The sequence below is a fragment of the Onychomys torridus genome, chromosome 3 (genome assembly GCF_903995425.1).
Source record: "Onychomys torridus chromosome 3, mOncTor1.1, whole genome shotgun sequence".
Taxonomy (NCBI): Eukaryota; Metazoa; Chordata; class Mammalia; order Rodentia; family Cricetidae; genus Onychomys; species Onychomys torridus.
The window spans coordinates 46,053,850-46,068,881 of NC_050445.1; positions in this window are offsets into that span (position 1 = coordinate 46,053,850).

Consider the following 15,032-nt stretch of genomic DNA (forward strand, 5'->3'; position numbering starts at 1 on the left):
TACCACAGTCTCTATGAGTTCATATGTGCAGCAATCCTGTTGTGCCTAGAGAAGTCTGTTTCCTGAGAGTCATCCATCACTTCTGATCATCACAGAGGTTATGAGAGGGATCAACCACATTTGATTGGATTTAATGCCCCCTCCATTTGATCGTAGCCATATCTGACATTGCTAAAGTAGCCAAGTGCTTGAGAATGGATAGGCCATGGGACTAGGGAGAAACATAACTGTTATTATTCTGATAAAGGGACATAGCAATAAAAACATTTCTGATTTAAAATTTTAAAACAATGTAATTGAACAATGAAAACCCAGCCATATATTAGACTTATGCAAGAAGGGGTAATTGCTACTTTAATATTAATAGAGTAGAACAAAGAGAACTTTTATTTGATTGGGCTAAGAAATCTCTAGGGTCTGAAATACCAATTCTTTTGACAAGGGTATTGGTGAAATTATTAAGGCCACTCCACGTAGTTAAAAGAGAGGTTTATTTTGTGGGGTAACTTACAAATGAAGGAATAGGTTGTAGGGTGTGGCAAAGGTATGGCACAGTCTGGTGGTGTTCTCTGGAGAACTCTGCTCGGTCTACCTCCGGCATCCAGCGTCCCAGAACCGAGAGAGCACGAGCTCCTCCTCCACAGCCTTGTGGGCATGACCATTACCAAAGCCTCAATGGGGGTTGGAACTTCCAGGCCAATGCTGGGATGGCTATCCACTACACAAGGGAGAGTGCAAAAGTCAGGGGACACACAGGACTACTACAGAAGTCTGTTTGCATGTTAGTGGATATCTTTTTATCCCATGAAAGTTTTATGGTTAGTAAAGATATCAAAGTGTCCTTTTTATTTTTATGTACTGGAAATTCCTGTATATTTTTCTTAAATTTCTTTGTACAAATTCATGAAGGACTTTTAATTCTGATCCTGCATATGGGGTAGAGAAATGAAAATTCAGACTGGGCCATCTTACTCTAAAAGCTCACATACATGCTTGTTTAGGTAGGGCTGTGAGCGATCTCTCTATGTGGTCAGCTCAGGGTTTTACTCCAGATGATCTAAGGGCTTCTTGAAAAAGCGGAACAGCCACAGAAAACTTTATGTGTCTGATTCTAAATTGAAAGTCTGAGAATATTTTATGGATCCTAGTCAGCAATTTTAGAATATCTTTAAAAGTAAAAGTCCTTTTCATTCTTGAGTAGTTCATGTAGGTATACAATGTAATTTGATTATATCAGTTCATGATGGTCCCCTTCAACTGCTCCTAAACCCCATCAACATGGTCCTCTCTCAACTTTGTATAAGCCCTTCTTTTTTTAAAATAACTCAATTGATTACTGTTCTGCTGTGATGAAGCAATATGACAATGAAAATATAGAGAGGAAATCATTTATTTGGGCTCACAATTAGGTCCATCATGGTAGAGAGCAGCATAGAAACTGACAGCAGCAATGGCAGTAGATGCTGGATTTTGAGAGCTTACATCTTGAGCCACAAACACAAACCAGAGAGTTTGAACTGAAAGTCGGGTGAGGCTGTAAACTCTTGAAGCTCACCCCCAGTGACATCTTCCAGCAAGGCCATAGTTCCTAAACTTCTCCAAAGGGTACCACCAAGTGGAGATTGAATGTTCTCATACAGGAGCCTATGAGGGACGTTTCAAAACACTGAGTTCGCTTAGTGTTGCTCATATCTGCATGGCTATGAAGGCGTTCACTGGAGCATGGGAAACAAACCAGTGGCCACAGCCCAGAGAAGAATGACACTCCACCCCGATAGTTATTAAGTTAGGGCTGGAGTCACGTGAGATCTTCCTCTTCTGAAAAGAAGAGTTCTTGAGCATGCTTTGGGATGCACTGTGGTAGTTTGAATGTATTAGAATGTTCTGTCCCCAATTAGAGGTACCATTTAGGAGAGGTTATAGAGCCTTTAAGATCCTTCTAGAGGAAGTATGTCTCTGAAGGAAGTCTTTGAGAATTATGGCCTCACATCATTTCCAGTTTTTTAATCTATGCTTCATTCTTGTGGTTGAAGATAAGCTCACTCAGTTTCCTGCTCTAGCCCCCATTATCAACACCAACACCCCCGCCATTATGGACACTCCCTCTAGAACCATAAGCCAAAATAAACTCCATTTTCCATAAGTTGCTTCTGATCATGATGTTTTTATCACAGTAGCAGAAACGTAACTAAAACACCCACTGCTTCTGCTTTCCAAATCATTTGAGCTCAGTAGTATTTTGCGCATCCAAAAGACACATTTCTCACAACCTCCTCCTTGCCTGGCAGAAAATAGATACTCTGCAAATATTTTGGAACTCAATTGAAAACCAATGTTTAAGTTCAAGGAAAAGAGGCTTTCTCTAGATAAAAAGATTATATAAAAACTGACTGCTTTTAAATGAGAAAAGAAGAATTTAATTTAATCAGCTTGGTCATCTGGATAACCTGAAAATACATAACATCAACTTAGAGAGACTCAAGCAGTTTGTTCTAAAAGCCAATGTTAGAAAACTTTATATTTTGCTCAGAATAATATATTCAAAGTTTATATGTTTTCAGAATAATAAAAGAAAGCATCTAATATATGTTAAAGAGGTATAGCTTAAACAACTAAATGTTTTAAGTACTTTAATGGATAAACTCTGTCTTAATTGTTATAAAAGTACAAATATTGTTAACAGTTCTTTAGTTCTGATAAAGTAAGTAGGTGAGATGAATTTTCTTCTTTCTCTATAGGACATAAAAACTCATGGTCTTAAAGTGGTTATACATCTGTGTTCCCATTGAATCTCACACTTACTTGCCACATGTCTTCTTGCTTTTGCTCTAGCAATGGATTGCATATCAGTCAGTGTAAGCTATTGACTCCTGAGGCTTTCTGAAGTTTGCATGCTGACTGTGTAATTAAAATCTGTAAAAAGAAGCACCTGTCAGATCAAACCTTACCTCCTTCAGTTGGATGTCTGTCAGCTCAAGAGTTTATTTTTTCATGTAAAAAATGTCAGTAGCCCTCTAAAATGAAGTTTTCTGATGACTCAATAAAGCATTTAATTCTTGATGGTTATGTAAGAGAATAGTAATATATACATACAACATGTGTACACACTATACATATATATTATGTGTATATTTGAGAGCATATAGAGTGATAATACTTTATATATTATAGAGAATATTATATATGTGCATAGATAGATAGATAGATAGATAGATAGATAGATAGAATTTTAACCAGGAAATTTACATGTTCCAATTTGGAAGATGAGGGAATACATACACATAAATTTAAGTGTTCATATTTCTGATGTAGGTTTTAGTATTCCTTGATATAAAAAAAATCCACTATTTTATCATCCCTGAAGCTGTTCTTGTGAGAACAAAAATCTTCTCAGTGGGAAATACCAGGAAGTTTAGTTGCAAAGATGTTATTTATTCATTATTTCAACATTTCATCAAGTAATATAGGAGCTATGCTGAGCTCATGCATAATAGCAGGCTAATAGTTTTGAACTAGAAAATATGTTAATGCATGTGATCTGAACATATATACATGGTTGCATTTCTTTATTGAACTTATCCATGGGAGTTTGAGTATGGCATATCAATACTTATAAACATTCAGTATATAATTTTTATAGGGACAGAAAAACAGTAAAAGCCTGGGTTATTTCTTTTACTTTTTTCTATTTTTATTATTTAAAAAATTTCCCTACAATGTATTTTGATCATACTTTCCCCTCTCCCAATTCCTCCCAGATGCTCCCCAGCTCCTTAGCCACCTATCTCCATGTTACCAAAACCAAACCAAACAAAAAGCACACACAGAAAATCATGGAGTACTTTTTTTCTTGGCCCTAAGGCCTACACTGGAGTGTGGTTGATACACCCAGTGACACTCTACCAGAAGAAAATTGCTTTTCCCTTTCCCAGCAGGCATCAATTGCAAATAACTTCTTGGTTATGAGTGGGACTTCCTTTTCTCAGTGCTGAGATTTTTGCCTGGCTTCATCCTCTGCATGCCTTGTGTTTGCTGTCATTCTCTCTCTCTCTGAATTTATATGTGCATAAGCCCTGCTGTTGTGTGGAAATCACCCACCATCTCTGGCTCTTACAATGTTTCAGCCTCTTTTTCCACATAGATCCCTGAGCCTTGAGGGGAGGGTTTTGATCAAAACCTATCATTTAGGCTGAGTGTTCAAACACTCTCACTCCCCACACGTTGGCCACTTGTGTGTTTCTTTGTTGACTATTGTCTACTACAAGAAGCTTCTAGGATGAGGGCTGAGTGACACATTGATCTCTGGGTATAATGATCCTAATCCTGTTGATGAACTAGAACTTCAGTCCCTACAGATTCCTATCAATGGTTTCTGGCTCCCAGAAAACTCCATCATATTCTCACACAATCCTGTTTTGCAAGCTATCACCACTGTTCTCTGCAACCTATTATCCCTTGAAGGTTTTGCCAAATGAATTTTCCGCTAGTGCCATATGACCCTAATCATTCCAGAGAGCTTTGGGTGCTCCATTTCTCATGTTCTTTCTGAAATAGATCATCCTCTGTGAGTGCTCATTGCTGTCATAAAAGAATTGTGACTGGAGACTCATCGTGCTACCCCTTCTGCTTCCTCAATTTCCCCTTCCAATTTGAGCCATTCTCACACGTACTCCTTCTTATCCCATTGTCAGGGAAGAAAGGATGAGTGCCAAGCCACTTGTGCAAATGAATCCATTTCAGGTGTACTTTCAACGGTTTACTTAAGTCTTGCACTGGAGCTGTCCCTCCATGTTCATTCCTTCAGTCAGCATTATTGAGAGCTTCCCATTTTCCACTCATCGTTAAAAATCCCCAGGCAGGATGAAGAATAGTGCCAGGATGCTGGGGATGATAAGTATACATAGGTTAAAAGAAGATTAAGATTGTGTCTCACCTAAGCTAGATGAGCGGGAGGGTGTGTGTGTGATTATATCAAGCTCTTGTCCTTCTAGATGACTTTAATTTTAAAGCTTAACAACAATTCCATCTTTATTTCAAAGTTTTATGAATATATCTAGAGGCTTACTTGAGGAGTACACTCAATAGATCCACTTAATAGCCAATAACTCTCTCAGATCACTCAATTACTGAAGAAGATGGCAAATGTTTATTTGAAGGCACTGAACAAAAATACTCTATTTTTATGTCATATTAGACAAAAGTTGGAATTACTAATTACTTTAAACCCATTATTAATCTATTGCTTTCCCAATCCATAACAACATTTTAATATCTTTATCAGTTAAAGTAGTTATTTTGATACATTAAAAAGTGAAAAATTCACATAAAGATAATTAACATCTAGCTTGGGGAGAAAATTCGTGTGTGTGTGTATGTGAAAATTCTAACATACTTACATTTCAAATTAACATATACAATGATCTAAATTAATATAATATAATTGATAAGATTTGGAATTATATGTGCACATGTATAAACCTCTAATAGTTGTTCAGTTATCAATTTTGTTGGGCTTATTATTATTTTGTCATAAAAGTGTATGTAGTTTGGAAAACTGACTCATTACAGCCCTGTCATTAGTACATGAATTTCATTCCTTCTGAATGCAGTTTCCTTGAAATTCATTCCCCCTGTTTGTTTAACATGTAATATATGCACTTAGCAGTTTATTCAGGGTAAAATATACAAACAATGAAAGGCAAATCGAAATCTTCTCCTCTCAGATGGCCAGTATGTCTCCTCTGAGTCAGCGCTTTTGCTGGTTTCTCATCCATCTTTCTAGAGAAATATTGTGATTATGTATGTGTGTGTGTGTGTGTGTGTGTATGTGTGTGTGTGTGTGTGTATACATAAACATATATATGCAGATTCGTTTTTTTGAGTATGACTATCATCACAGAATACAGACTCTTGCATACCTGTTTTACTCACTGAAGATTTTATTGAAGGTATTTCCCTGTCACTCTTTAGGAAAATAGATATGATATATATTTAATCAGTAACCTTTTGAAGGCTGTTTAATTATTTTCCAAATTTTGCCAGTGTAAAAATTTAAATTAGTGTTTTTGTATATTTGTTATTTCACTTTTAGAATTAAGTTGTTTGATTTTAGAGAGGAGATAATACTATAGGTTTTCAAGCTACACACATTAAACACATTTTTATGCATTTCATGCATTGTATTCATGTGGTATCTGACTGTACATATAAAATCATTCATTGGAAAAGGTGACGGACAGGGAAATGAAGAGATACAGCCTGAGAAAAAATTGAAATAAAAGCCATTAACTAGATCCTGGAAGAGCTTAATAGAATTTTGTGTCTTCCAAGTCAAAATTTACTACATAATCATCTGTGTCAAACTGGCCATCAGAATTTGATACAGGAGCATTTCCATGAACATGCATATCTATAGTAGCTAGGAAAACTATCAGAGGCTCTGAGCAGGTAATTCTGAATAAGCAGTCTCACCTATTATTCCCAATGAACACATAAAAGTCTATGTGTATCATAATGGGGAAGTAGGGGCACACTACTCTATATAGTAGGGAGGGGTTTTTAAGCCAGTAAATTATATTCAGTTTAGAAGTATCACTGAGATAGAGCATTTTGCAGAAGTTTGCACAAAAGATATTAAAGGTTTAAAGGCCAGATACAAAGGTCAAAGCTGATAGTCAGAAAGTAAAAGTTCAGCATCTACAGTTCTGCTTTATTGACTAAGAGAGTACTAACAGCTTTGTGGAGTTTAATAAGGGGAATTATGAAAGGGATGAGTTGAGTTTTGAGTTCCCTTGAATGCCAGTGAGACACCTGTGACACATTAAAACACCAGGGTAAATATCAAATACTACCACTGCATACAGGGCTACTTTAAATTAAGTAGCAGGAGGTATAGATGCTATAATTATCCTAGAAGCTGCTTTGACTGTGAAATAAAATGTGTACCAATGTGGATTAAAAAGATGGGATCTTTGTCTATGAGTTGGATATTCCAGGCCTTGATGCATCAGCTCCAGGATATGATGGCTGCTCCCAGCATTCCTGCATTTTCATTCTATTAACCTGTCTGATGGTTTCCAATCTTAAAGTCACTAGCAGGCCATGAAATAGCTGTTGCCATTTTATTCAAAGCGTACACATTCCAGGAATAAATAATGTGGACTAAGGAAGGAAAGCACCAAATGCTGATTGTCCCTCTTTCATGCCATTTCCAACAGAGGAGTCAGACATGGCTTTGGCTTATTCATGTGTTTCTGTTTGTTCCCACACTGCCATCTGACTATACCAAAATTTTGATCGAGGAGGAAGATTAAACACTGGAGACATGATTAAATCTCGTTGGTATTCAAAATACATAAATAAAGGGGGGAAGTTCATTTGAAGGCTTCTTACTCCACAATTACATAAATGTTCATGACTTCCAAAGCCCACCTTTCTCATTAGTTGATTTGATCTTCACAGAATTCCCATGAGCTCCCAGAAGAAGCAACACCAGCTAAAAGAATGCTGAACACTAAAAATAATATTCAGAAGCAAATTTGGTAAGATCAATGTTTTTATCGTGCTTCTAAGCAGTAAGACTGATGCCATTTGCATTGTACTGACAGAATGTTTTTAATTTCACATTGGCTATTTTTCCACCCTACAGAAAGTACAAGAAATTAGACCAGTTTATTTCCAACTTACTACCAGAAAAGAATCTACAGTATGCCTAAACTATTCAAAAGCCAATATTACTATGAGTCTCCAAATCACTACAAACAAATGGTGATCAAATATGTTTTGGGCTAAGGAGCGATCAGAAGAATATGTGGTAAGCAGATCCCCTGTTTCCTTTTTTTATATTTCCACATGTTCCCTACTGCGATGAGAGTGGTCTTTGGTAAGATATGTGGGTTTTTTTCTTTTACTTTATAATACATTGTCATAAGATGCAAACTTAATGCAGACATTAAGACAATCCATTCTTCAATAGCTAGAAGAAGGGAGCCTATTTCTTTGGCTGACAGCAACAACATCACAGTGTAACTGACTATGGGGCTGTCAATCATCAGTATACTAAGGGTCTTGAGACTTGTCTCTAGAATGGAGCTGTCTCCTATGAATGATGTCATCTCACTGGAGAATACAAAGGGAAATTAGGAGATTAGAGAAATGAGATGTCATTAGCAGCTGACTTTCCTTAACAGAGAAGCAACTTGATTTAACTTTTTTTTTTTTTTTCCAAGACAGGGTTTTTCTGTGTAGCTTTGCGCCTTTCCTGGAACTCACTTGGTAGCCCAGGCTGGCCTCGAACTCACAGAGATCTGCCTGGCTCTGCCTCCCGAGTGCTGGGATTAAAGGCGTGTGCAACCACCGCCTGGCAAAAAGTAATTCTTAGGTACTCGTAGAGTCCCACTTACATTTTAATCAGCTACTTGTGAATTTTATTTTTTCTTGTAATAACATAAAATCCATTTTTAAATATTATGACCAGGAAAAATTATCAATCAAAACAAAACAACAAATTTTTAAGATATCCTTCAAATGTGACTGAAGTCATGAAATTTGTACTAATTGTCATCCACATTAACCAATGCTTCCTTTTTATAGCACTATGCTTTATAAAATAATACAAATATTGTTGAAAGTAAGTATACGCACACAGAGGGAAGGTTTTAAAAGAACATGTTTTACTTGAAAGGGGGGGCACAAAAAGAACTTGCAAAGTATTGCCCTCTTTCCAGGCTCCAGAGTCTGGTTGGTTTTGGCTTGCCACACCTTCAGGCCTCAGCTTACAGCATATTTTCATGCTGCCTTTGAGATTAGTTGTCTTTTTTATTTTTTTTTGTGACGGTTAACTTAAATATCTTGGTACAACTAGAAGACGTCTTTTTAAAAAATGTGATTTGAACTCATTACAACATAAGCATTAACAAAATGAGTAATAAAACCATGAACATTGCCCACTGCCTCCTTCTGATTAGTGCTGCAATGTTCCCTGGATTTGTTTTCAGGGTCAGAGAAAATATAGAAAGGCATTGTTGATGGAAGTTTTATTTTATTTATTTTGTAGAAAAAAAATGACAACTAACAGATTCAACCTCTTTCCTTGATCCTCAAGCTGTATTTCATTACTTGGTTTTTTTTCTGATAAATATGCTTCATAAGTAAATTATCTTGGTTTGAACTTTGACTTTCCTCATTGCCAAATGTTCATGAAATAACAAAATATCACAACTATTGCATTTAACTTCAGACAGCCTTTTGCATAGTCTTTGCCCATTATATAAAAGCAATTTGTCATGATCATGAATATTATATAAAGAGATCCACTTTTGACATTCTTGGTTTAAAAACATCGTTCCCACCCATCTCCCTGTTTCTTTCATCATTTCTTGCTATTGTGACTCATCCATTTCCTTTTCAGTTACCATTCTATTTACCTTTTAAATTAATACTTAGTAAAAATGTAAGTGCTATGACAATGTTATATAAATAATCCCCCAGAAAACCTTCAAGAACTTTATTTTCCATTAACTCCCTCCTGAGAGCTGTTTTCGTTTCTTATAAAAGGCAATTTACTAATCAAAAAAAAAAAATCCTAACAGTTTAGGAAGTGGAACTGTTTGCTTGTGTGCATTCTTCTGTTCAGACATGACGCAGCCTGTCTGGCCTCTTGTCATTGGTCAGTTGAGTGGGTCACATCCTAGGTTGTCCTCTGGTTCTTTGTAATGATGGTTGCCTTTATGTAGTGTCAAATGTTCTTGGCAGCTCAGGTAACTTCCATGTGTCATTTCTTTTTTGGCAGGACTTAGATGATCTTTGGTGGGGCTTCTCTGTTCCTTCTACCTTCTATTTTCTTCTCTGGCTTCAACAGCCAGGAAATATAGAATGTGTCTTTTACTTTTATTCTCAAACTTTCAGTCTTTCACACAAGGTAGAAAGTGTCTGAAGTTAATGAAAGGCAATCTTTCCTTCACCCACTGGGGAAATTGAAAGTATGACCTTTCTGGGAGACATACTGAGAGGCAGGTTGAAGTATGATGAAAATCTATGTCAAATTAAACGATCTCCTCCCCACCCTGTAACCAGTCATCAGGTAAGTTAGTGCACTCAGTCAGGATTATTAGGGAGATGTCCCATCTTGAAGAATTTACAAATACTCCCTTCCTGTGAACTGTATCTTTGTTTCAGCCTCATTACTTCTTTCTGTCATTTTTTTTTTTTTGGTTTCGATGGATTTGCTGATCAAATTACACGTCAGACACCTATAACCTTGAGCAGAAATTTCAAGTACAGTAAGTTGAAATGAATACGCTCATAGCAACCTCTCCTCTACCTGAAAAAAGCATATTCACCTCTGTGCCTAGGGAAAAAAAAAATACCGTGTCCTATTCCAAATTTACTTATGACTAATAATCTAACTAGGAATGGTGATGGATTAATAATCCTTTTAGAGTGCGGATGACCGTAGAGGAAGTGCTTATGGTAGGATCAAGAAAACAGTGATAACAAATATGTGATTGTCTAGATTTTTAAATTGTGCAAAAGGCTTCATATATGTTTCTATTCTAGTTTCAAACCACAGAAAACTCCTAAAAAAGGCAGCTAAATGGTATTATGGCTGACGAGATTTTTGCTTTGTTTGTTTGGTTGAGTTTTTTTTGTTTGTTTGTTTTTTTGTTTTTTTGAGACAAGATATCCCTAAGAAGCCCTGTCTGGCCTTGAACTATCACAGAAAGGGCCAGGCTGGAGAGATGGCTCAGCCGTTAAAGGCTAGGCTCACAACCAAAAATATAAGAAAGGGCCATCAGTCTCTGTTTCCCAAGTTCTGCAATTAAAGATGTGTACCAAGGTCCAACAGAAATTTAAAGGACTTACTTTGAAGGACCTGATTGATCACATTTTCCAAACTATAATTCTATAAATAAAAATAAATATATTAAAATGAATTGTGCTTATCTACATTCATAATTCACTACTGTTCCACCCACTGAGAAATGGACTCTTGAAATTGTCATTGTCTCTGAATGAATGAACAAATACATAAACAATAAGTAAATGATTGAGATGAAGCAGCAACCAGTGTTACTTGCAAAGACTTCCCAATCTTTGTTCAGAAGACAAGGAATTCTTGGGAAGGAAATACCACCCAGCCTTCAAAGTAGTCAACCTCTATCATGCTCTGAGTGTAGAACCCAGGCTCCTCAGGCAGCTCCTCTGCGTGACAGATGTTGCATTGGAATAAATTAGTACACAGCCTTCCCCCTCCAATATCTTTCAGGATTTTTATTGAAAACCCTATTCACAATGAATTGATTTTAAGTTGTTTGTTTGTTTTTGTTTTTGTTTTTTGAGACGGGGTTTCTCTGTGTAGTTTTGCGCCTTTCCTGGAACTCGCCCTGTAGACCAGGCTGGCCTCAAACTCACAGAGATCCAACTGCCTCTGCCTCCCGAGTGCTGGGGTTAAAGGTGTGCGCCACCACCGCCCAGCATTAAGCTCAGATCTTAAAGGATTCCCTGATGCTATGATCCATATCACTGTATGTTACAGTTCTGAATATTTGATAGTCATACCTTTTAAATTCAAGTTTGTGTCTACATTAATTCATAGTTACAATGAGAGAAACACAAGGCCAGAAAACATTCTTACACTATCACCTGGGTTCCATATGCAGGATCTCCCACACATGTTAAATAAAACAAGCACTACCTACAATGGGGACTGTGGTCAGTCACCCCAGTAACATAGCTATTCATTTTATCTGAGGATCCCAAACACTGAGTCACTAATACCAAATATAGCCACTTATTAGGTCCTAATTTAATACCTTTGTAAAGCATGTACTCTTTGAAGACTAGAACGGCCAATCCTGCAGAATCTGGAGTTACAGCAATAGGAATCACAAAACATTCCAGTATCTGTGAGTCCTGCATCCCTTGGTTCCCAGACACAGCTATCCTTCCTTTTGGTGATGTGTTTATAAATGTCTCCAATTTAGTAAATAAATTTCATCTGGAATGTTAGAATTCCATGCTTTCAGAGTTTTACCCCCAAGACTGAATTAATTCTGCATTTAAGGGTCATTTTAGTATTCTTGTAGAAGATATGATCAGTAGATTCCATGATGATGGACAAGTTTCTGTATCTTCATTTTAAGAAGTAGGTTTCCTGGATAAATGCTTTAATGTATGGAATTCCATGCTGCTATAGCAAAACCCCATAGCCTTTATATAATGGTGCCAGACAATGTTCTGCCGTCAGAAAAGTCAAACCTGTATCCAATAATATATACCATGTCTGTGATAATGGAACATAACTCTTCTAGGAACGGGGAGAGATACTATAGTCTACTTACTACCAAATGACCAGTTGGTCTTCTCAAAGCATAGTGCCATGTCAGACTCTGCTTTTCTCTGTTGCAGGCCATTTGGACATTCAGAGGCTGCAGTAGTTAAACAGTTTCATACCTGTGAATGCATGCCTTTAGTTCCATTACTCACCCCTGTCTCTGACTCCATGACTGTTCTATTCACACCATTATCATGGTGGTCTGTACTGACCACTAATGAGACCCAGTAACCTCAGTGTATTTGGTTGTTTTGTATATTTTGTCATTCAGTATTTTTCCCATGGTGAATACTTTCTGATGCACTTTAAAGATGTGATACAAAGCCTTCCTATTTTGTGCACTTACAACTGCTACCTATGTACCCGTATCCTGATTGTCTTATACCCTATTCTCTAGTCATTTTATTTAAATGATTCTCTTCCACATGACTATGTCGTTGACCTGTAAAAAATAATATAGCACCATCTTTTATATTAGTGAGCTTTCCATGGCTGTGACAAATATATGATATACTTAAAAGGAAGAAATAATTATTTTGACTCATACTTTAGAGACATTGGTCTGAGTTTAGATAGTTCCTTTACTTTGGGCCTGATGAGAGACACGATATCTTGGTGGCAGAAAATGGTACTTACCTCATGGGAGAGAAGGGAAGAGTGACAGTGAGTGTGAGAGATGATGAGAGATAATGATAATGAGATAATGAGAGAGAGAGACAGAGAGACAGAGAGACAGAGACAGAGAGAGATAATGAGAGAGAGAGACAGAGAGAGAGAGACAGAGAGAGATAATGAGAGACAGAGAGAGACAGAGAGAGACAGAGAGAGAAAGCACAAAATGTACACTCAAAAGCATGTTCCCTGGTGATCTACTCCCTCCAACCAGGTACCATCTCCTAATGCCCTGTTCAGTAGGAAATCATCAACATATTAACCTATTTTCAAGATTAGTACCTTGTGATCCCATCACCTTTCAATAGTTCCAACAGCTAGATAAAAACCCTCAACACATGAGCCTTTAGGGATTATTTTATAGCCAAAACACAAAAGTCTTCCTTTTACCAAGTAAATGTCTAACCACACTCCCTGTATCTTCACTTGGGCATACTCCCTTCTCCATGGTCTTAACTTATGGAATGAGCTGCAATGCAGACATACTCCTTTTTTTGTTCTGTGTACATACACTAAGTAACTCATGGCTTCACACATTTTTATCTTTTTAAAATTATATCTTTTATTTTTGAGGTTATAATATAGTCATATCATTTCCCCTTCCCTTTCCTCTAAGATGTTGCATGCATCCCTCTTTGCTCTCTTATAACTTTGTGGCCTCTTTTTTCAATTATTGTTACATAAATGCATGTATACATATATACATATATATTCCTAAGTATAAGCTGTTCAGTGTATATGTTACTTGCATGTTTGTTTTCAAGGATGACCATTTGGCATTAGATAATCGAACAACGATCTCTTTCCTGGGAAAGACAATCTCTCCCCACTAAGCATCCCTGAGTTACCAGTAGTTCTTCGTGTAGGATTGATGCACTGTAATCTTTCTCCTATCCACTTTTAGCATGTTGTTGTACATGTTCAGCCCATGTTTAGGCAGTCATGTTGCACATCTTATGTGACCAACAAAAAGGGTAACCTTTTTAGAGAGGACTTCTTAAAATATCCCATGGAGGTCATTTGTGAAAATGGTAGATTTGATGGAGAGCATGTGTACATGCTGATGTAGACTCTGATAACCTCTCTGAGTCTGTTAAATTGACTTGAGATACCATTTCCAGAATTCTATGGAATACCAGTGAGCTTACTAAAAAGATGTCATCTCTATTTTTTTGATAGGGGGAGTTCATGAAAGTGTTTCTCTGTGTAACTCTGACCATCCTGTAACTCACTCTGTAGACCAGACTGGCCTCAAACTCATAGCGATCTACCTGCCTCTGCCCCCAAAGTGCTGGGAATAAAGGTGTGTGCCACCACTGCCCAGTCAGATGCCAACTCTTAATGGAAAATTCCAGAAATAAGGTCACTTTCTTGGTTAAGCATTCAGTATCTAGCAGGATCTAGCCACATGCTAAGGGTTCTTTTACAAATGGCATGAGATTTCTTTGTGTGGCTGATATTGTACCAAAATGAACTCTAAGATGTCTTTGATGTGATTTTTTTTTCATATGTATTCAATCCATGGGCTTCTGCCTACAGTCTTCCCTGATCATGACAGTTCTCCCATCACAGTGTCTACTGGACTGCTCAGTACAAGTAGTGATGGATATTCACAGTGTCCTTTTATGCTGTGGCTCCACTGAAAGAGAACAGATTTCTGTTTCCATGTTTATTCACCAAGCACCATCCCTAAGTATGGAGTATATGTCCTCTGCAGCATTTTTGTTGTTTGTTTCCATTTATTTCCTTTCGGGGTATTATACTTTATTAGCCATCTCTACAATGACTGTGGTGATCATTAGGATTACTGCAGCCTCCTGGCTTCTGGCCATCAGGCAGCACCCCTAACTTCTAGTACAGTATGACCCCATCATTCCCACAGCATCATTCCCACAGCATCATCCCCACAGCATCATCCCATAGCATCATCCCATAGCATCATCCCCACAGCATCATCCCCACAGCATCATCCCATAGCATCATCCCATAGCATCATCCCCACAGCATCATTCCAACAGCATCATCC